The sequence below is a fragment of the Lygodium microphyllum genome, chromosome 13 (genome assembly GCF_053477565.2).
Source record: "Lygodium microphyllum isolate KBCC chromosome 13, Lygodium_microphyllum_v1.1.10, whole genome shotgun sequence".
NCBI classification, from domain to species: Eukaryota; Viridiplantae; Streptophyta; class Polypodiopsida; order Schizaeales; family Lygodiaceae; genus Lygodium; species Lygodium microphyllum.
In genome coordinates this window covers 99,525,013-99,548,741 of record NC_141147.1, presented here as the reverse complement: position 1 = coordinate 99,548,741, position 23,729 = coordinate 99,525,013, and the positions used below count along the sequence as shown (strand labels likewise).

General features: G+C 45.7%; 1 protein-coding gene across 8 annotated transcripts in view; it reads left to right on the top strand.

Moving 5' to 3' along the window:
- LOC148026960 (aminopeptidase M1-B-like) overlaps positions 1–23,729 on the top strand; it is a 148,890-nt gene that overhangs the window by 37,158 nt on the left and 88,003 nt on the right. Inside the window, exon 2 of one of the 8 annotated variants that reach the window (XM_087691505.1) lies at positions 21,302–21,564. The exons of the other annotated variants lie outside the window; for them this stretch is intronic. The gene's annotated coding sequence lies outside the window, so the exon portion shown is untranslated. The remainder of the gene's footprint in view (positions 1–21,301; positions 21,565–23,729) is intronic. 8 annotated transcript variants of the gene reach the window in all.

Below are 23,729 nucleotides of genomic sequence, written 5' to 3'. Positions count from 1 at the left end.
GCACCAGAAAAAGATTCGGTATTATGCTGGACATAATCGCCGAGCAGAGTATTGGCGAAGTCCAGCAAATGTTCCCAGTCGATTTCCTGCGACTCCACAGGATCAGAGGCCACTTGCGCATAGGAGCGTTCTGGAGGACTCATTGGCTCATCAGGCGTATGCTTGGAGCGTTTGCCGGCAGGCGGCTGTTCAGAACTCGGCGGCAACTCCTCCGTGCATGGCACCATATCTTCCGGCTCCTCTGCATCGGAATCAGGGCCAAGGGCTGCCACCGTCCGGTCAAGAAAATCCAAATCCAGGCCAGCCATACTGCTGCCTTCACACAGAGGGCGAGCTCTCTCTCTCTCTCTCTCTCGCTCTCTCTCTCTCTCTCTCTCTCGTGAGGCAGAGGTGCACGTCTGTCTGCCTCAGTCGTGGCCTGTCCAGAGATAGTGTAGGTGACGCAGAGGGCAAGGCGCAACCCTAATGATGCAGGGTTACGAGCACGATTCGCAGGACTGAAGGGCAACTGCAGGGACCACGGCGTGCAGGGACCACGAGGCTCAGGTTTGATGGCGACAGCAGGGACCTCGAATCGCAGGGCTGACAGGCGATGTCTGCGACCAGGACCCGCAGGTCAAACGGCCCGCGGCAGGGACAGGCAGTCGACAGGCGACGGCGCCCAGGACTGACGCGACGGCAAGGACTCCAGCACGCAGGGCGGACGGGTGACGATGACGACTAGGACCTGAGGTTGACTCGCGGAAGGTGTTGTCGCAGGTCGTGGAGGCTGAACGGGAGCAGGAACGCAGACGTTTGATACCGCGATGGCGGAAGCGAAGGGCGGACAGGTCAGACGACCAGGGCGACGGAACGTGTGCACGCCACAGGCAGCGGGCCCTGCGGCACAAGCCCAGGCAAGGGCACGCGACCCTTAGGCAGCCGACTGTGCGCAACGGTACAGGCAAGGGTTTTGGCAGGTCGAGGCAGGACAGTCGCGACAGGTCGCCATCGTCGTTTCCACTCTCTCTCTCTCTCTCTCTCTCTCTGTGTGTGTGTGTGTGTGTGTGTGAATAAGTGCATATTAATATTGGAATATTTACATCCGGCCTTCAAGCTATTCTTTTTCTTTTGTAATGTGTAATTATATTAATTACGAAAAAAAGTACAAGATAATAAGTAATGATTACAAAGTGGCTCTAGGCAATCATATAGGAACCAGATACAATGGATTCATGAGGTGCAAAAAGACAAGAGTGCAAGAGGCACCTCGAGACTAGACAAAAAGAAGGGATCAAGAGTGCTAACGGGTTTTGCCAGCACGAGCCTAGGCCTTGGCTGCCAATGTTTCCAATACACCATCTTCAAATAAGTCTCCTAGCACTGCAAAGGGGTTGGGGCTCTGATGCTCGGCTTGTGAGGAGGACAGCCCATCTACAAGGTGGGCAGAAAAACCTAGATTCTGGCGATCCCATGTGGCGTGATGGCACGACTTGTCACCAGAATGAGAAATGAACTTAATGATTTAATTAAACTTCATGAAGTTTAATTAAATCATTAAATTCATATATCATTCCAGTGACACAACTAGTTGCATCAAAAGCTAGTTGAGCTAGAGGATCACATGCATGTTGTTGTGGCTGCTACTGCTTGGGGGTTTGTGGATCCTTGGTGGTAGTAGGAACTCAAGCAATAGGTGCCTCGAAGTACATGTCTCAGCAATGTGAATAAGTGCAAAGGGGATCCTGCAAAGAAGAAGGATCAGCAGGTACTACAGATGCAGGAATCTCCTTCACTTTACCTTTGTTCCATTAAGCTTGTCCCCAAGCTTTTGTCCATCCTTGTGTCTACAGAGGGTGGGTTGCTTGATCTCAGGTTGGTTAGGTGGAACAATTTGCTGCTCTACAGGATGGGGTGGCGCACTTTGATCTCTATCCATGGGCTGGTCCACCAAAGTACTTTTTCAGGTCTAGACATTCTACCGCAAAATGGCCCAATCGACCACAGGAAAAGCAATGGCCAGAGAAAGTACCCCAGTTAAGTTGGAACCAAAGAGGCCTCATACCACTGCAATTGAGGTGCAACCATTTAGGCCTCTTTTTGGCTATGTCCCAAAGCATACACAACAATTTCTATTGGTTGCGTTTTGATTGGGGGGCACCAACACTTGATCCACTGCCACCATGGCATCCTTGAGAAGGGCCTCGTAAACCACCAGGCAACGCTTGACTTCCACCCACACCAGACATGCCTGCTTGAGTAAGAACTGGAAATCCACCATGGGACGCCACGAAACAATGTGCCCCAACCGTTTATCACAGAAGAGGGGCTGCTATGCAAGAACAAGGTCTCGTACCGAGGGAGAACGGAGCATGACCTCATAGAAACCATGCGGACCAGCAAAAATCTCCTCCATATAATCAACCTGAAGAGGAGATGGCAGCCGCTGACGGATCCTGGTGAGACAAGTAGCCTACCGATGAAGAAGAGGATCGCACCTCACTCATGGAAGGTAGAAAAGGAACAAAGAACCTCCTGGTTATTCACCTGAGCATCCAAAATGTCTTCCTCCACATAGGCTGGAATAGTTCGATGATTATGCTCCACATACTCCTCCAACAGAGAATTGGCAAACTCAAGCAAATGTTTCCAATTTGGCTCCAGTGAATCCTACAAAGGAGAAGCCATCTGGGCATAGCAGCGTTATGAAGAATCACCTAGGTCAAGTGCTTCGGAGGCAACAAGAACTTGCTCATGAAGATGCTTGTTGCATTTGACTGATGGCTAAGCCTCAGAGGGAACCATGTCTTCTTCCACTGCAACTTCTTCCAGGTCCATATCTAGGCCCAAGACATCAAGGGCCTGGTCCATGTCAGCCATCTTTGAGCCTTTCAATAGAACATAGTGGCTATTAGGGGGTCATCTTAAGTCTGCCACAAACACCCACAGGCTAACCCTGTGCACAATAGGCATAGGTACAACAGGCATCAAACAAGCACAACAAACATTGCACAGGCATGGCAGGGTCTTCGCAGGGAGGAAGCAAAGATGGATGTCACCTGGCTAGTGTAAAGTGGCTATGTCAATGTCTGGCAGCTGTTGCAAGCAAACAGTGCCTGCGCAGAGCAAACAAGGAGGCGCAAGCCACATGCAAATAGGCATAGATGGGAGACGAATAGGGCGTAAGCCACAATCGTCGAGTAGAATGTTGGTGTGCAAGAGCAAGAACCCTAGGGCAGCCCTCTATGTCTCTCTCCTAACTGTCTCCCCGCCTTTAAGCCATTCTCTCTCTCTCTTTTTTTTTTTTTTCGTAAAAGGTAATTGTATTAATTACGAAAAAAATACAAGATTACTTGGTTACAAGATAGTTGATGACACTAAGCCATCAGGTGAAGAAGTTCTCTCGCTCTCTCTCTCTCTCTTTCTGATTACAAGAGGCACGAGGGCCCTAGGCCAACGTGTGGGAAATCCCCGTAGTAATGCACTAAAAAAGTTACACCAATCATGGCAACGACCCAGAGGCAATTGCCATATGCCAAGGAAGCAAATCCTCCCGAGGGAGCAAGTCGGAGTGTCGGATGAGATCTAGCTGCCAATGCAAGAGGCCTTTAAGCCTGGCAATATGGCGCGGTACATTAGAGGCCGGATCAAAGAGAAAAGCATTGCACGTGGTCCAAATGTGCCAGCATCCCCAGTATCTGAAAAAGTGAAATAAGATCTTCATATGCAACTGTGGCGGTGTGGGATACTTCGGGCGCACAAAAACCCAGTCGAAAGGAGTTAGTGAGGACCCCACCACAGTGTGCCAAATGTGCGACAAGAGTGACCAGATATTCTTGGCGAGAGGGCAAGAAAGAAAACGATGTCGGGCCGATTCCGCCGTTGTGGTACAGAAGAAACAATTGCCATTCGAGATGCGACGCTTGGCAAGCGCCGAGGCAAGAGGAAGACCACCAATCATTACCCGCCAAAGAAAGACCTTGCATTTGAAAGGTGCCTTATTCAGCCAGCCCTCCATCAGCGTTGTCTGCCACCATGTCAGCGATTTCCGCAGTCCCCAAACAGTATTAGCTTTGTCACCCAGCCATTGGTGATCCTGAATGAGAAGATGATACACCTGATTAGTAGAGGCCTTTTCCAGACTCAACCGGCCTGCAAGGTCCCAGTCCTGCCAAGGGCGATCCACAGCCAGGGCAGGAAAGGGTTGCCTACCCTGAAGCTCTGACGAAAGCTTTCCCCATAAATCACGGTATCCGCGCGGGATCTTGAAAAGTCGCCTAGCAGTCCGAAACGATACGAGGACATTGCGAGTGGCAAGGGTAGCATCCGCAACCGACGTCACACCTAAACGGGCCATGCGGTTAAATCTCAGTCTGAGCTGATGTTTATCTTCCCATGAAAGTAGTCTCGATACTGCCAACAATTCCAGCTGAAAGGAGTTAGTCTGCAAGCGGTCCCCTACCGGGTGCCAACGGGCCTTTTGGAGCACCACTTTCCAAGAGCCGACCAAGTGCAGTAACAAAGCGGAAGAGGGACTGAAAAAACGGGAGTCAGCATTAAGGACATGCCACCAGGAGGCCCGAAACCGGGTGTTACCATGGCGGAGCCCGCTGTCCTCAAGAAAATAACGGGCTATGATGGTCCACGGGTGATGATCCACACACATGGCACGAAAAAGGGACCAACGGAGAGCTAGCATATGAGTTTCTGCATCCAAAATAGCTCCACCACCCATGCGCTTAGGGGTACATGTATGTGACCATGAAATCCATGAAATGCCTGCCTGCAGTGAATCCTTCTTCCATAGCATGAAACGGATGGGATGAGTGAGAGCCTTCAAAGTAGTAGGCGTCCATGGCAACAATGGCAGGAAATACGTTAGCATTGGTAGCATAATTGTCTGAGCCACTTTGAGGCGGACATGGAAGGGCCACGCTTGCGACTTCCAATACATAAACTTCGCCGCCAGTTTTTGTGAAATCCACTCCAGCAGGTCCTTTGGCCGTACATCCACCCCCAATGGGTATCCAAGATGCCTGACAATAGAGCCACGGGAAACCACCTGGCCTTGCCAGCCTAATGACTGTAAATCAGGCTCCGTGCAACTGAGAATGGCTGACTTAAAGGCATTGATGCGAAGCCCAGAGGCCTGACCAAAAAGCATCCAAACATGTAATGCCTTGCGAATGTTGTCCCTGTCCGCCTGCAAAATCATAAAGGTGTCATCAGACAAAGATTGGCTAATGAAGTGCTGGCCCAAAGGAAGAGACAACCCTGCCAGCTGAGCAGAATCTGCCATGGAGGATAACATTGAAAGGACCGGGTGAGTCGCCAAGGCAAAGAAGAGAGGACTCAAAGGACAACCCTGTCTGACGGAGCGTGCAAGGACAAATGGCTCTGTAACCCCACCATTGAGCATAACTCTGGAGGAAGCCGCAGCACTAATGGTGTAGATCAATCGGGACATCCGGGTACCAAAGCCCATAGCAGACATGAGATCTGCAATGAAAGACCAGTCCACATAATCAAACGCCTTTTCCAAGTCCAATTGAATCAATACCACTTCCTGACCGGAGTGTCACGCATAGTCAATAGCCATTTGCACATTTAAGATATTGTGCAGAATGTTGCGGCCCTTAATGAAACCATATTGGAGAGGATGCACAATAGCGGGAAGGTGCTTGTGAAGCCGATTCACCAGCACTTTGGAGTAGATTTTATACATGGAGCCCATCAAAGAGATTGGTTTCCAGTGTTGCAGCTTTGACGGCGAAGGGACCTTTGGAATCAGTTTGATAAGGCCTTCTTTCCATGAGGAGGGCATGACCCCTGTTTCCCAAACCTGTTGAAACATGACCACCAATGGCTTCACCAACTGCGTGGCCGAGCTCTGAAAGAATTCATTAGTGAGACCATCCCAGCCAGGACTTTTATCCGTCGGCAGGTGCAACAAAACATCCATAACCTCCTCCTCGCAAATATCCGCCTCCAAAGTGGCTTGCATATCCAATGGAACCTGCTGGCGGACCAGATGATAGAAGACCGAGCGGGCATGCGTAACCTGGCTAGAAGGCAAGGGAGAAGAACCAAGAAGTTCCATAAAATAATTTCTGCACATATTGACAATGGTCTGCGGATCAGTGACCATGCGACCCTCCGAATCCTGGAGTCTGGTCATATTGTCGCGAGCCGGAGACGCATGCAAGGCGCGAAAGAACTTATGAGACTGGCAGGCACTATCTTGCAATGTGTCAGTCAAGTTATGCAGCTTGGCCTGCTGATAAGATTTCAACTGAAATACTTGAAGAAGATGGACCAAACGCCTCTCCAATGACAGCACAAAATCATCATCTGGGGAATCCAGAAGCAAGGAACGGACCAAAGACAGTAACTCCTCTACTGCAGATCGACGATGGCGACAAAGCGAGGCATGATGGATCCCATACTGCCGAGCAACCCGCTGTACATTAGAGAGCAACCATGCAAATGAAGGCAAGCCCTCAGAGGCGAAGTCCAATAAGAACCTCTCAATCAATTGCTGCATATAGCCCTGAAAAATTGAATGCTTCAAATAAGAGAAGTTGAAACATAAAGGGAGCCTATCCAGCAACTGCATAAAAGGTGCAATAGATTGTGCCTGCATCTCAAGCTGGAGGGGGAAATGATCCGACAACGCATACTGCTGCAAGACCTTCATTTCCAGCATCTCGGGAAGAAAATCGTCCCCCTGCATGATATACATTCTGTCCAGCCGCGACCAAGTGGTTGCATATTGTGCGGAATGAAAAGTAAACCCTGAAAAAGAAGGGTGAAGCCATGACCAAAGATCCTGCAGGCTTAAGTACGTGCAGAGCAAAGGAATTCCACACCCGGCTTTCCGGCGCATCCATTACCGAATGCCCTGAAGTGGACTGAGAAGAGTCAACACACATATTGAAATCTCCCATCAAAAACCCCCTTCGGCCAAGTGACATGGAGACCTGCAAAGTGGACCAAAGATCCCGTCGGGATGCGGGATCATTCGGAGCATAGAGGCCCAATAACCATAAAATCTCTCCTTCAAATAAGACTTCGATAACCAGAAAGCGGCCCTGCACATCATTTTTAATAAGGACAGGCTGATATTTCTCATGGACAATCATCAGCACGCCCGAATAGTGCGTAGCATGGGTGCCTGCATAAAACAGACGGAATCCATGACAATCCACAACTTTTCCTGCTTCACCGTGACTTTTGTGCTCAACTGCACACAATACATCCCACTGGTTCTCATGCAAGACGGTCCACATGGCATGTTGCTTATGGCGAGAGCAAATGCCTCGCACATTCCACGTGGCTATCTTCATATATCTTCAAAAAAGGAAGTCAGGAACGAGGCGTCTGTTGCCTCGATTTCACCTTTTCCGCGAGAGCATCCAGAACGCCCTCATCCAGAAAATCAGCCAATACTGCAAACGAATTCTGGCGACCTGCTTTAGAGGTAGAAGGGAAATCCACTGCCTTGGGAGTGGGGCGGGGATAACGCCGATCCCAGGGTGTAATCACATTACCTTTGGTATCAAACGCCAGCTTAGCAGGAGGGCCTTTGGGGCCGTCGGTATAGACTTTCCTTGGAGACTGATTACGGGGGGCAGACGGGGCCGTAGTACGCGCAGCCTGCTGTGAAGTGACCATTTCTTTTCTGTGCGTATACGTGCGCACGGAATCCTGGGAAGCAGTAGGCCCAGGATCCGCCAGGCCTGCATCCAACTTTTTACCTTTTTTGGGACGTGTCTCAATCCAGTCAGTGCGACGGGAATCCAAACCCAGGACCTGTTGCTTGCCTTTATCCATGACATGAGGTGACTGAAGGGCTTCTTGGGGCGGGGCATCAAGCACCATGTCATCCTTGGGCAGCACAACCTGCACATCCTCCGAAGACGGTTGCCTTTCAGGGCATTCAGCCATGAAATGCCCCAATTTACCACATGAAAAGCAGTGTCCCGCAAAGTTGCCCCATTTCAAGCGAAAATGCAGAGGATGCATGCCTGAACAATTGAGGCGAAGCCACGCGGGCCTTTTCCTGGCCGTGTCTCATAACATGCATAAACGGTTGTAGTTCATTGCCCTGAGGCTTGGGGGAACCAGCACTGTTCCCACAACCGCCATCGCATCCTTCAACATTGGCCAATAGACCGCCGGACAATTTTCCACTTCCACCCACACCGGGCATTCTCGTTGAAGCAGACGCTGGAAGTCGGCCATGGGGCGCCATGGTACAACATGGACCAAGCGGCGATCAAAGAATAGTGGCAACTTGGACAGGAGCTCAGCTCAATGCGTTTCCGATTTCAACAGCACCTCATAAAAGCCGCGAGGTCCAAGGAAGATCTCCTCAACACTCCCCTTGCAATAAATGGTGCATCCACTGGCGAATATGCGACAGCACTGGGATCCTGCCAGTGAAGAAAAGTATAACTGCACGATCATAAAATACCGAGAAGGATCGCAAGACTGATTTGGGGTCCACCGTGGCTTCCAGCACATCATCCGTTCCCGCTTCAGAAAAAGATTCATTATTATGCTGGACATAATCGCCAAGCAGAGTATTGGCAAAGTCTAGCAAATGCTCCCAGTCAATTTCCTGCGAATCCACAGGATCAGAGGCCACTTGCGCATAGGAACGTTCCTGAGGACCCATTGGCTCATCAGAAGTATGCTTGGAGCGTTTGCCAGCAGGCGGCAGTTCAGAACCCGGCAGTTCAAAACCCGAAGGCAGCTCCTCCGTGCATGGCACCATATCCTCTGGCTCCTCTGCATCGGAATCAGGGCCAAGGGCTGCCACCGTCCGGTCGAGAAAATCCTTATCCAGGCCAGCCATACTGTTGTCTTCTCGCTTGCGCTCTCTCTCTCTCTCTCTCTTTCTTTTCTGTACAACGGCGCTGTCCAAGGGCGGATTCTACAAGCACAGCCGATGAAACCTGAGCTTTACCTGTCAGCCTCAGTCGTGGCCTGTCCCAAGAACGCGTGTGGCAGGGCACAACCCTCACAGTGTAGGGGCGTGAGGGTGGAACACAGGGCTGGCAGTCGACGGCAGAGTGGGATAGTCGAGGGCGCAGGGCAGGGGCCGCGCCAACAGAAACCCTAACACACAGGGTGAACGGGCGAAACGCAGGTGCAGAGCCCGCAACTCAGGCGGGCGATAGTAGGGCGGGGGACGTAGTCCATGGGCCTACAGGCAGCAGGGTGGGGGACTCAGCCGCAGCCGACGGGGCGTGAGAGATAGGCAACGGGGCGCCAGAGGCAGCCGCAGCCGACGGGGCTTCAGAGGCAGGTGACGGGCCTGCGGGCGACGGCCAGACGGCGGCTGCAAGCGACGACGATCAGGCGCTGACGACGGGGCACCAGGCGATGGCGACGCATCTCCTCTCTCTCTCTCTCTCTCTCTCTCTCTCTCCGTAAAAGGTAATTGTATTAATTACGAAAAAAATACAAGATTACTGGATTACAAGATACATGATGACACAAAGCCATCATGTGAAGAGGTTTTCTCTTTCTCTCTCTCTCTCTTTTTTCTGATTACAAGATACACGAGGGCCCTAGGCCAACGTGTGGGGAAGCCCCGTAGTAATGCACTGAAAAGGTTACACCAATCATGGCAACGACCCAGAGGCAATCGCCATATGCCACGGATGCAAATCCTCCCGAGGGAGCAAGTCTGAGTGTCGGATGATATCTAGCTGCCAATGCAAGAGTCCTTTAAGCCTGGCAATATATCGGGGTACATTAGAGGCCGAATCAAAGAGAAAAGCATTGCGCGTGGTCCAAATGTGCCAGCATCCCCAATATCTGAAAAAGTGAAATAAGATCTTCTCATGCAACTGTGGCGGTGCGGGATACTTCGGGCGCACAAAAACCCAGTCGAAAGGAGTTAGCGAGGATCCCACCACCGCGCGCCAAATGTGCGACAAGAGTGACCAGATATTCTTGGCGAGCGAGCAAGAGAGAAAACGATGTCGGGCCGATTCCGCCGGTGTGGTACAGAAGAAACAATTGCCATTCGAGATGCGACGCTTGGCAAGGGCCGAGGCCAGAGGAAGACCACCAATCATCACCCGCCAAAGAAAAACCTTGCATTTGAAAGGTGTCTTATTTAGCCAGCCCTCCATCAGCGTTTTGTGCCACCATGACAGCGATTTCCGCAGTCCCCAAACAGTGTTAGCTTTCTCTCCCAGCCATTGGTGATCTTGAACAAGAAGATGATACACCTGATTAGTGGAGGCCTTTTCCAGACTCAGGCGGCTTGCAAGGTCCCAGTCCTGCCAAGGGCGATCCACAGTCAAGGCAGGAAAGGGTTGCCGACCCTGAAGCTTCGACGAAAGCTGCTCCCACAAATCACGGTATCCACGCGGGATCTTAAAGAGTCGCCGAGCAGTCCGAAATGATACAAGGACATTGCGAGTGGCAAGGGTAGCATCCGCAACCGACGTCACACCTAAACGGGCCATGCGATTAAATCTTGGTCTGAGTTGATGTGTATCTTCCCATGAAAGGAGTCTCGATCTGCCAACAATTCCAGCTGAAAGGAGTTAGTCTGCACGCGGTCCCCTACTGGGTGCCAACGGGCCTTTTGGAGCACCACTTTCCAAGAGCCGACCAAGTGCAGTAACAAAGAGGAAGAGGGGCTGGAAACACGAGAGTCAGCATTAAGGACATGCCACCAGGAGGCCCGGAGCCGTGTGTTGCCATGGCGGAGCCCGCTGTCCTCAAGAAAATAACGGGCTATGATGGTCCATGGGTGATGATCCACACACATGGCACGAAAAAGGGACCAACGGAGAGCTAACATATGAGTGTGTGCATCCAAAATAGCTCCTCCACCCATGCGCTTAGGGGTACATGCGTGTGACCATGAAATCCAGGAAAACTCTCTCTCTCTCTCTCTCTCTCTCTCTCTCTCTCTCTCTCAAAAGGTACTTGTATTAATTACGAAAAAAGTACAAGATTACATGGTTACAAGATACACAATGGCTCCAGGCCATTGTGCATAAAATCTGAAACATCATAGTCAAGGTACAAAGGAAGCAAAGTGACTAGAGGGGGGCAAAAGAAACTGCAACATGCCAAGTAAGAAAATCATGTCTAGGAAGAATATCTGTTAACTCAATCAAGTCGAGCTACCAACGAACAAGTCCTTTCAAGTAGACTATATGACTTTGCACGCCTGATGAAGTATCAAAGACGAATGCATTCCTCATGGTCCATATATGCCAACAACCCTAGAAGCGTAAGAAAAAAAAGAGCACTTTCATATCAGCCTGCACGGGGTCCACAAACTTTGGATGTCCAAAGACCCAGTCCTTTGGAAGCATCAATAATCCTTCGCCTGGAGAGCATGGAGGCAAGAGGAAGCACACCAATCAACATTCTCCAAATGAAGACCTTGGATTGGAAAGGTGTTTTGTTAAGCCAACCTGTCATTACCACAGATTTCCACCACACTTGGCCTTTCTAGAGACCCCACGTGGTATTGCCTTTCTGGACAAGCAAGTCCTTATCGCGAATAAGAAAATGATATATCTAATTGACTAATGCATGACCCAAAAGCAGCCAACCATTAATCATCCAATTCTACCAAGGGGCCTCCTGGTCCAAAGATGGAAGAGGCTACATGGCCCATTAAGAGGTGGAGTTAGCATTCCACAAATTGCAATAGCCTACGAGAACACAAAAGTAGTGACAAATTGATTTGAAGAACATAATAGTCCCACTGACGAGTAGAAAAGCATCAGCAACAATGATGAAACCCAAATGTGCCATCCTATTCAACATCGGCCTTTCAAAGAGAAGCTTTGAAACCACCAACACTTCCCGCTCTCAAAGAGTTTTTGCCACCTCCTAAACCGTGTTAGAAGTATAGCATGGGAACCCGGTGTAAGCAAGCGTGCATGAGGGAAGGTGAGGTGTGAATGGACTAGAGAACAAGGGAAACCCTAACCCTAGCCCACAATGAACCTATATAAACAGCCTAAAGGTCACTCTCAAGTGGATGAGAAAGTGTATCTTAGTTATACTTGAGCAACTTACTAAGCAAGATCTCTTTCTTGTACTTGAGCTCTCTTCTCCCTCTTATGAACCTATTTTTATGCTCCCACTCTGATATTTCAACATGGTATCAAAGCCACCTTTGATCCGTCGAGCTTCCCCTATCCATATCTCAACCTAAATGCACATGAGAGGTTCATTTCTCAACCATATCTCTTAACCTCCATAGCCAATCTGGACTTGCAAACCTTGGAGCAGCTAATGTGGCCAAAGGAGGGCATATCTTGGCTTGCTTTCTTCTAGAGACCTCTTCCGCAACTCAAGGCGCACAGGCTTGGCACCTAAAACCTCAACATTGTGTGTCATACAGCTCAGCATTGTAGAAATAGCAGAAACAGGCATAGATTTGGCAGCGTGGAGCTCAGCGTGTTGCTGCGTGCTATGGATGGTGCAATCACTCCAGCTTCCATGGGGCTTTGTTGGCCCCCTAAGTGGGCTATCTAACCCTAAAAGGGTTTCCCAAAATTCCTCCTCTGCTGGCCACTATGGGCAAAAGTTCTTTTAGCAACACAACTGGACAAGTATTTGGTTCAAATGTATGGTCAACATCTAAACCTACATCTCATCATTATTCTATACCATTGTAAAAGCTATAGAAAAGTATAAGCATAGGGTAATCCAAAACATCATTTGCTTGTTGGTTATTCAGAAATCTTAAGGTCTTTTCAACCCTTAAGTACATTCAGTAAGTGCTTGACTAAAGCATGATCATTCCTTGTAAGGCTATGTATAAGCTATAAACACATAGACCACTTCATCATTTTCAACCTGATATCTATTGGGAGAGACTTTTACCCATGGTGGCAAGTATTAGTGAAATATAAAATGATGGAAAGGGGTTACTGGCCCTTCATCAAAGGGACCAAGACCATTGATCCATCCAACCCTATGGATGTAGAATATGGTGAAAGAGCCCAAGCCATAATAATGTTGCACCTAGATGAATCCTTAATCCACCACATTGATCAACTTGCACCTGTAAAGGAGAAGTGGGATGAGCTTAAGAAATTGTATGGTGCAAAAGGAAAAAACTCCAAAATCTTCCTCAAAATAGAGTTCTTCAGCTTGGAATACAAGCGAGGAGAAGACTTGGGAAAGTTCATTTCCCACATGAAGGGACCGTCCAAAATTGCTAAAGAAGATGCCATTGCCATACTTTTAAAGCTGTAAGAAGAGTCTTTTCAACTCTTGTGACCACCCTAACAAATGAAACAAAATCCTACACTTGAAGATGTTATACAATCTTGCCTAGATAAGGAGAAACGAAATCAAAAGGAAGCCAACACCAACTCAGCATCTACCTTAACAACCTGTAATCAACTCTAAGTCCATATTGTTTCTACTTAATGTTTCTTTTGCAATAAAAATGGACATTGTAAACAATTGTCGGAAAAAAATATCCCAACAAGATGAAGTGTAACAAATGTAAGCAAACAAGACATATCACTAGTAAATGTCCTAACTCCCCTAAAGTACCAAAAGAATTGGAGACTAACTATGTCTCCAAAGCATTTGATGACCAGCTTTTTTAGCATTTGTTGTATCATCTTTCCATAAACATCCTTCTAGCCTACTTTATAAAGGCATCCTACTAATTAAACCCCACATGCATACCTAGACCACCTGGACCCTATGTAACCCATCCATCGACGCTCCAGTCCACTATGTGGAGGAGCCGAACGATGAAGAGCCTTATGTGCACCCCTATGTATCGTATGATGAAGGGGGCAATGCAATCCTTATGGATTAATGACCTATACCAGCGAGGTGTTAGGTAGGGGTAGAGACATAGTCTTAGGGGGGCAGACCCAAGAACTGATTTCTTGTTGGAATTGTGGTCACCCGGGACACAACTCCTCACATTGCCCTGAACGGGAGCAAGCTAATCGGAAAAAGGCCAAGATGAGGTATGAATGGACTAGAGGACAAGGAAAACCCTAACCCTAGCCTACAATGAGGCTATATAAACAACCTAAAGGTCACTCTCAAGTAGATGAGAGAGTGTACCTTCATTGTACTTGAGCAACTTACTAAGCAAGATCTCTTTCTTGTACTTGAGCTCCCTTCTCCCTCTTGTGCATGCATTTTTATGCTCCCCCTATAGCATGGAAACCCCAGGTAAGCAAGAGTGCATGAGGAAAGGTGAGGTGCGAATGAACTAAAGGACAGGGGAAGCCCCAACCCTAGCCCATAGTGAGACTATATAAACAGCCTAAAGGTAACTCTCAAGTAGATGCGAGAGTGTACCTTACTTGTACTTGAGCAACTTACTAAGCCAGATCTATTTCTTGTACTTGAGCTCTCTTCTCCCTCTTGTGTACATATTTTTATGCTCCCACTCTAATATTTCAACAAACTAGAGGTGGGTGCCAAGAAGATTTAACAAGGACCAATCTCCAAGAGTGGACCAAATGATTCAACAGCATAAAAGACTTAAGATGGATAGGCTATTCAGCATTAACCACATGCTACCATAAGACAAAAATCGTGGTGTTCCCATGCTTAATACCTTGAGTCTCAAGGAACACCTTGGCAATCAAAGACTACAATTGCCTACCCTCGCACAAGGCCTAGAACAATGACCAATAGAGAGCAATCATATGTGTCTCCAAGTCCAAAACAAGTGTGTTATTTTTGCAAGCTTTCGATTTCATGCTTTTGTAATTGAAATTGATTTTTTAAGCTTTTAGAGATATATCAGCTATTTTTGGGGCGGGATAGCAAGAGCAAATGGAAGATGTTTCATGAAAGGCAGTCCCCCCATACAGATTACATCACCAAATGCTTGGCTTGACTATGGGAGACAGCTGTATGACCTACCAAGACAGCCACCTATGCAGCCCCCACAAGCTTGTAGGCCAACACATTGGTCTTTCTTCACATGGAAAATGGTTAGGGATGCAATTTATAGATTACAAAATGGGAGGGCACAGGATGAGGATGGACTAGTAGCAAAACATTTCTCACATGCTTGTGACATATTAGCACCCGTATTAGCACATATATTCAATAGAGCGGTATGTGAAAGTTTCCCTATGAGTTGGTCAGACAATACTATAATTCCGCTATTTAAAACTGGTGATCCCCTGATTCCTAGCAACTACAAGACTATCATGATCTGTCAAACTTTGGCCAAGATATATGGATATATATTGGAGCATGAACTCAGTGAGTGGGCTGAAATGCAAGGCAAGAGAGCACAAGGACAGGCAGGTTTAAAAGGAGGATATACCACACTGGACCATATTCTCACACTTAAAGCCATTATTGAGGAGGGTTGAGCCCGAGACAAGAGGATCTATTGTTGCTTTGTAGACTTTTGCAAAGCTTTTGACACAGTGCCTCGTACACACATCATGCAGAGATTGCAGGACATTGGAGTACCAGAGGGTATACGATGGGGTGTCTATGCATTATATGAGGCAGTGACACGTCATGTACGAGCACTTGGGGGGCTACCAGAGAGGATTGACAGTACCATAGAAGTGAAACAAGGATGTCCACTTTCACCCACATTGTTTGGTCTATACATAGATGAAGTGTCTAATTACATAGACCGAGGAGGAGGAGCTAGAGCCAGCCTGGCAGGGGTGCTGATACCGATATTACTGTGTGCAGATGATATTGTTCTCATTTCAGATTCACCGGAGGGATTGAAGTGCCATCTAGATGCTTTGCACATCTTCTGTAGAGATAAAGACCTCAGAGTGAACCTTGGGAAGACCAAAACTATGGTTTTCAATATTTCAGCAGCATGGGTGACTAGATCAATGTACTAGTTCACATTTGGGAGAGACATACTAGAGCATGTGAGAGAATATGTCTATTTGGGAGTCACCTTCTTTGGCCCACGTTTTTTGTTGAGAGGGGTATCAGAGGCACGTCTAGCACGTGAATACGCAGCACTAGGCGCACTCGAGAGTCAATGTGCTCACATACAGTTCCAGGAGCCCCGCACCAAACTCTGGTTGTTGGACACCCTAGTCACACCTACATTACTATATGGAGTAGAGGTATGGGGTTGCAGCTTGTACCATAGGCATCTTAGCCCACTCACTGATCAGATTGGAGTAGAGAGGGATTATTATGATGGTATGATGGTTGGGATAGAATGGAAAGGCCATTGAGCATGATGATAGCACGCATGATTAGAAGTAAGCCCTCCACCCCAGATCCCATTGTCAGCAAAGCAGAGCTAGGAGCAACACCAATAGTTACAAAGGCACTCTTCAGGGCAGTGACCTTTTGGCATAGACTATGGGAACTTCCACGCCATAGATACTATAGATTAACACTAACCTCATCTAGATAACTAGCATCAGGAGGCGAGAAGAACTGTTGGTTTTTACAGATGGCCATTTGGATGAGCCTACATGGTTTGAATATTGACCGTCTTCCACCTTTGGATTATAGCCTTGACTGCCCTACACTTTCTCTCAAGCAATCAAAGTTGAACCAAGTGATCAGAGCTGATATCTTGAGGATTGAAACAGCAAGGACATGGATCCATCCACCACTCCCTCTAGGATCAAGGATGGAGTTCTATAGGAGCCATTTCTTGTCTCTCTTTGATGATGGTTTCACTATTCGTCCAGCATATATGGACACCCATCTCTCCCATAGCGTACGGGTTGCTATCGTACAGATTCACACCTCCTCACATAGGCTTCAGATGGAGACAGGCACATGGACAAATACCCTAGGAGAGGATAGAACTTGCTAGCTTTGTGGTCAAGAGCCTAAGACGGAGGAGCACTACATATGCAAATGCACAGTATACTATGACATACGAGGACGGTACCACTGCCTCTTCTGTGATGGATTTGGACCCCTTCGTAGCATCATTGGGTACGAGGACCAGAGATGCCTAGGTCTTTTGCTCCTAGACCTTGAAAGGCACCAAACTGCACTACTGCGAGGCAGGAGGCCAGCTCACCAAGAGGGACACACACAGAAAGCAATGACAGACTTTTGCTACAGAGCCGACCCTATTGACACTACCAGCCTATCAGAGACAGAGCCACCCAGTCAGACACCTTACAGGCCACACTGTGGAGTCACATTGGATAGAGCCATTTCCCTTCGTCGAGCACGACGACCCCGTCTACCAAGACCACATCCGAGGAGGCCACACCATGGCCGGATTAGAGCCATTATCATGAGACACTGAAGACTCACCACCAGGCATATCAGGGAAGCAGCTAGGGACCGCATCATAGCTAAGATCATGTGCAGTCCTTGAGATCAAATACAGCCCATAGTCTCCACCACACTTTTGTACATGGTTCTATCAGATCTGGTCCTCCTTTCCATTCCTTTTCTTTTCTATCAATGAAACAACACTACATATGTTCAACCCTAGTATAGTCCCATCGTATAGTTATTTTCAGTATTGTTTTATAGGCCACCCACTTATTTGTAATGTTATCTTTACCTTACTGATGAGATGACATTGGACATGGATGTACTCTGGATTTTGTCTCACAGGCCACATTGGCCTTATGTAGATGCTAATATATCTTTCTTTTCTCTCTCTCTCTCTCTCTCTCTCTCTCTCTCTCTCTCTACCTCTATGTACGTATTTTCTCTCACTCAATATCGTGAAGCATTGGGTCATCGAGCCGCAAGTCATCATCCTCAAGATTGCAAAGCAATCAAGTCGACCGCGCACACGTAGATCACAAGGGAGGTGTACAGATGAACTCACTAAGGCTCTTGTCCTTTGCATATGCTTCCTACCATCATTTGCGTGCACGCGGAGGATGGGGGGGTTGCCAACCTCCCTTTTTTTACACATTATGATCATATAACTATTTTAGGTGAGACAGGCACATAGGCCAGGATAAAAGAGAGAGCGTGTGTGTATGTATGTGTTTGTGCACGTGTGAGTAGACATATTTTGCTACAGAGGATAGACTCCATTGTAAAACAACGAGGATAGACTCTTGTTGCAATAGAGAAATGCATAAGAGTAGGCATGATTGGGTGTAGTCCACCCTGGCCTAGATTACTCCAAATAGCAATATTCTGTTGCAAACATCAGCCCACGTGCACATATCCTAGGTTTAAAGGAAGTTCAAGGTAGCATTAGCTTTTTATAAAAAAATAATTGTTGCATTAGCTTTCTATAAAAAATAATTGTTCAAGGTAGTTATCAGTTTTACCTTTCTATAAAAAATGGTTATATGAAGGTTTAGATTATAATATCTCTTGTTCAAAGACCCTTCATTTTGTTGCTACGCACAAACTTGAGTACTCTGGGACAAATGTGTATTTCCTAGTCCTTCGGTCCCTACTCGGTCATTTAATGGTCAAGAGTAAGAAAAACCAAATCATTGCTAATAGCCTTTAGGAACTGTCAAATCGGATGATCGAATCTATTTGGAGGTTGCAAATTGGATGAATTTCAAGACATGTCATCGATTAAATGAATTTTGACCTAGATGGATTGACCACAATATCAATCGGTCAAATTTAAATCTAGAGATCTTTAACTAGAATCGGTCAATATGAATCACGCTTAAGTGAATCTAGAGATCTTTAACTAGATGAATTTTCCATTAAACAAATTTGAATGAATTCTAATTCGAAAATTGCATTTCGAGAATTACCAAATTTAATGGCCTTGATAATCTTTACAATGGACAATGAAGAAAATTTCTAGCACCATAGACAATCAAATGAATTCAAAAGAGAAAGGCACACGGTTGATTGTAGGTAATGAAACTTTAATGGGCCTTATAACCTCAAATGTCCTCATAAGTGTGGGTAGGCCCTAAGGCCTTATTATTTGGTGGGTCAACATTTGAAAGGCAAGGACTTTTGATTATTTGATTCTTGTGAGAGAACATGTAGAAGCAGGTGTAGGTTCATTTTAAATTGACCACAAGAACCGCCAAATCGTCTACGCAGATGCAGACCAGAAGTGAGCTCAGCTTCTGGCACTCATCAAGTAATCTTGTGTTTAACTCTGATCATTCTCGGTCATTCGTTGCAAGTCAAAGAAGAAACAAATGCAAATACTGCTGTCAATGCACCATACAGCTGATAGTGCACTATACAACAGGCTACAAGAGGCTACAACGGGCTACGAGAGAAACAAATGCAAATACAGTTGTTACTATGGCTGTAGATCAAGCGACGTCACTACATCATAAAACAAACTACGATAGGATCAAGAGGCCCTGTGGATCGACACAACAAGCTACGACAGGATCAAGAGGCGCTGTGGATCAAGAGGCGTCTGTACTTTTCTTCCTCATCAAGTAATAAAAGCATCTATAGCTTGAGGTAAGTATGACCAATCAAGACTCAAGAGTTTGTTTTGAGTTGATGCAACTAGCGGTGTGTGAAGGCATCTTTAGTTGCCTGAAGTCGCTACGAGGGGAAGTATCCACCTCAAGCTCAACAAGATGATAGTCTTGAAGGGAGTCAAGTTGCCTCTAATAGAGGCTACAAGATGTTGAGTGTGTTGAGTGCACAATGGCGAACACTACCTCAAGTTGGCCGGGTGTTGTGACTCTTGGGATCATGCAACCAAGCACGTGTGTGAGTGCATGTCTTTCATTTCATGAGTCAAAGGGGTGCTCAAGTTATGAGAACATGTATCACCCAAAATGATCAATCTGATTTGTAACTTGAGCTCAAACGAGTTCTTTTGAGTAGATGGACCTCAACCATGTGATTTTGATTCCATTGGTTCTCAACCATGTGAGTGAGTGACCTTTATAGGTCAAGTTAATAACTCAGGGGTGGCATGAGGAGAAATTTGAGGTAGAACATCATCCAAAACACAAGGTGATAGTGAATAGACAATTCAAGATGGGTGAAGTCCTTTTCTAGGAAAGTGGTGGTGTATAGCTCTACCTAACCATGCAATTGCCAAGTCTCAAGATTACTTCTAGGCCCAAGAGCATGTAACCATTTAGTTCCTTAGAAGGAAACTTGAGGTAAGTGCTAACTTTGCCTTTGATGATTTGAAGATTGGTCCTCTTGGAAGGTTGGAGATGCTAGTAGTACAATGGCTTAGTAGTCCCCCCTCTATGTGGGTCAAATTGGTAGTGTTAATGAAGGTGATAAACTTAAGAATGCTCACAAGATAGTTGTGATATTGGTGCTCAACAATGAGCTCATCACATGTAAGAGGAGAAAAAGAGCCAATCAAAAGAAAGGACCTCTTTCCCTATGTTTTTCCCATTGCATGTACCGCAAGACTTTCAAAGTGAAACCTGACACCTCTATCTTTGTGGAGCAAGTGTAAGCACTATACACAATTGGAGGTCTCTATCACTGAGGCCCAAAGAGAGATCTAATGTATGATTCAAGATGCACAATGATCTTTGCAAGTCTCCCAAGTAGATGGGGTGGCAACTAGATGTCCAAGCAATTGCAATGGCAACCATAGAGTGTGTAGTGCCCTTAATGTCTAGCTACTTTGATCAATTCCATAGAGCCTATAAGTTGCGCTCTTTGATACTCTAGTGGATTTTAAAAGATGAATCAGAAATTTTCAACAAAAATTAGTAAAAAAACTCATTCACAAGCATCTCCACTCAAGAATTGAAAAGGTAAGTCGGTGACTTAGACTAGGTCTAGGCGGCTACTACCAATCCCTCTATCTTCTCTATTTGTGTCACTGAGCAAGTGGGTTCAAAACTAGTCCAAAACTACAATGTACTTTTCAATCATACATACACACACAAGCTATCAGGCCACAATCTGCTATCAAGTGGCTTAAACTATTACACTTGGAATACCATAAGGTCTTCATAGTAGATTTGCAAGTACCATTTAATGATTTATTGATGTTATCCTTTATCTTAGGGCTTCTTCCCATCATCCTCATCAAAATTCTCCTTGTCTCACTGTTGCTATCATTTTTTGGGTTTGTATCCAAATCCAAGTCACTGCCCTAAGACTTTTAATCTTTTTAAGGGGATTCAAAAGATTTCTTTGACTTCTTGCTAGAACCAACCATCAAGGTTTGTTCCACTGTTAGTAGCTAGAGCCATCGGCAAAGTGTGAGAGAAACCCAGAGCATAAGTAGAATACGATATTTTCCAATAGGCTTAGTATTGGTAATCTTGTGGAGAAAAATGTATGTGTACGTCTATATGGAATTGTTGTGTGATTTTTTATATGTGCTCACTTTGTGACTACGCTAAAAGAGGATTTCAACAACATTAAGCAGTACATAATGGCATCATGAATTTTAATTTTCTTTGCGGTTTATGCTCAGATTGCATATTATGGCACCAAAAGGAGTGCCTGGCAAGAGAAAGGAATATATCTCATGTTATAGTAACCATCAAGTCAGCATGAAGCTACGTTCGGGATGTGCTTCTAGGTGGATCATAGACCAGGAAGCATCATCACGTGTGAGACCTTTGGATACTCCTCCAAAGAAGAAAGGATGTGGTCCAAAAATATGTGTGTTCATTAATGATGAAGCACAAGTAGATGGGGACTCCAATACCATTGACGAGATTGCTAAGCAAACAGGTAGTCACTTATATGTTCATTTCATTTATATGTCAATGTTGCTTATTGTTACTCATTGTTGTTTATCGTTATATATATAATTGCTTTGCTACTATTGGTTTTTATTGTTGTTTATTAACATCTGTGTTTACAGAGACCAATGTGTACCATGAGGGTCTGGACAATAATGAAAAGATGAGTGGTGATAATGCTCAAGGGAAGGCCAAGGATGGAAAACAACAAAAGCTCTCAAGGCACCTAGGCAAGCAAGTCTCTCTAGGCTTGATGAAGAATGTAGTGAGCCAGTTTTATGTCAAGAAGAGGACGTTGCCTCCTACCATGCCTCTTTGTAGATTGGTGGCTCGTGAGGCAGTCAAATTTTCCACAGACAATGCTCAATGGTTGATTCCTTCTTTTGATTCTATTGGTTATCTAGAGACTATGGGACACTTCCTTGTGTCACTTGCGTGTCCTAGAGGGGAGACCATACATGTGACAGCCAACAATCTAGATGACTGGGGTTCGATTTGGTGTCAAAGAAATGAGGAGTTTGAGATGGCTCTTCGGAGAGAATGGAAAGATCTTAGGGGCAAGAAGTTCCTGGTTTGGGATGGAAACCATAGGCTAAAAACATTGTGGAGACCCATCAAAGAAAGAAAGTAATCATTTATACTTTGTCCAGTATATATGTAGGCATTGAATATATGTATCCTATTTTTATATTATCCGATTTTCAATTATAGAGTACTCCGACAATGCTCAATTTCGTATTTGTGTACGATGTCAATTCATTGAGGTGCCAATGGAGAAGGAAGCAGAGCTACTACTCGCATCAGATACTACCAATGCGTAAGACTTTTTCCTTAAACTATGCCTCTCATTGTCATATTTATGATTACGTTCTCATATTTATGATTATGTTTGTTTCCAATAGTATTTCTAGGGCGCATGTAACTCCAAATATTGCTCATGACGTGTACATGTTCCAAAAGTTTGGTCTTGTAAACAAAGAATCCATTCTAGATAGATTGAGTCTAGACATAAGGAAGTGGGCTGAGGTTGAGATGAGTATAGAGGGAAGGAATTATCATGGTGCTGCTCCATGGTATAACTCTCCTTGCAATTTAATATCCCAGCTTGTATGGAAGGTGCTTTTCTATCTCTAGCTCTCTTGTATGAATGTGCTTTTCTATCTCTGGCTATAATTTTATTTCTGTTTTGGCATGATAGGATGAATTCCATGCCTTTAACTCAAAAGAAACTGCAAAGATTCAGGCTCTTGGTATAGATGAGGCAGAGAGGAAGAAACGATTAGATAAGTCTATAAGAGCGGAAGAACAGCGCCTCAAAGATAGGGGTTACAAATACTTATGCATGCCCAATTCCCAAAATGGAGATGATTTCTTTAAGTTGTTATTTAGCCTAAGGTGGGATGATGTGAACATGCTCAAAATCACAAGAGACAAGTTGTATTAACTTACAAGTTCAAAAATCTCTCCGGAAAAAGGTAATTTGTATTTACAAAGCAAGTTGCGTGCGTGTTGCCTTTTTTCTTCAATGCTTTCTATTCATGCATGTTGTGCAACATAGGAAAAAAAATATTATTGCATCTTATGAGTCTTACGAAGTCTAAAGATCCCCAATACCCTCACTTTGGTGATTACAAGCTCTTTTGGGTTTACATGAAGAAAGAGACATATTAAGCTCATTTGCATTTGGAGGCTGTGCTACAGATCCAAAGGATACAAGTAGAAGGTCCACAACTGTCGGACTCATTTGAGGAGTTCTTCAAACTTAACTTCAAGAATCATGTCAAGCAGGTTGACACAACATAATAAATCCATATTGCTTTCTTAACTTATATGTGTCAATATTAAGTTTTTGTAAAATGTTTGTAGGCTTTTTATATCTCATGGATGGAGTGAAGTCTTCAGACACTGCAAAGAAGATGCCAGAGCTTGTGCATTCATCCAAACGCATGATTTATAGATTTATTTTGATTGTTGTGCATGAGGAGTAATCATTTCTTCTCTTATGGTAAGTGTTTTGATCATTGTGGAGTCATTTGGATCGAGAATGTTGGAGATGGATACTACAGTGTGTAGAAGAGAAGACATTGGATGCAACTCCGGAGTTCACAATAGAGTGGATTGATATCCATGATGAGAATACCATGTATTCTTCAA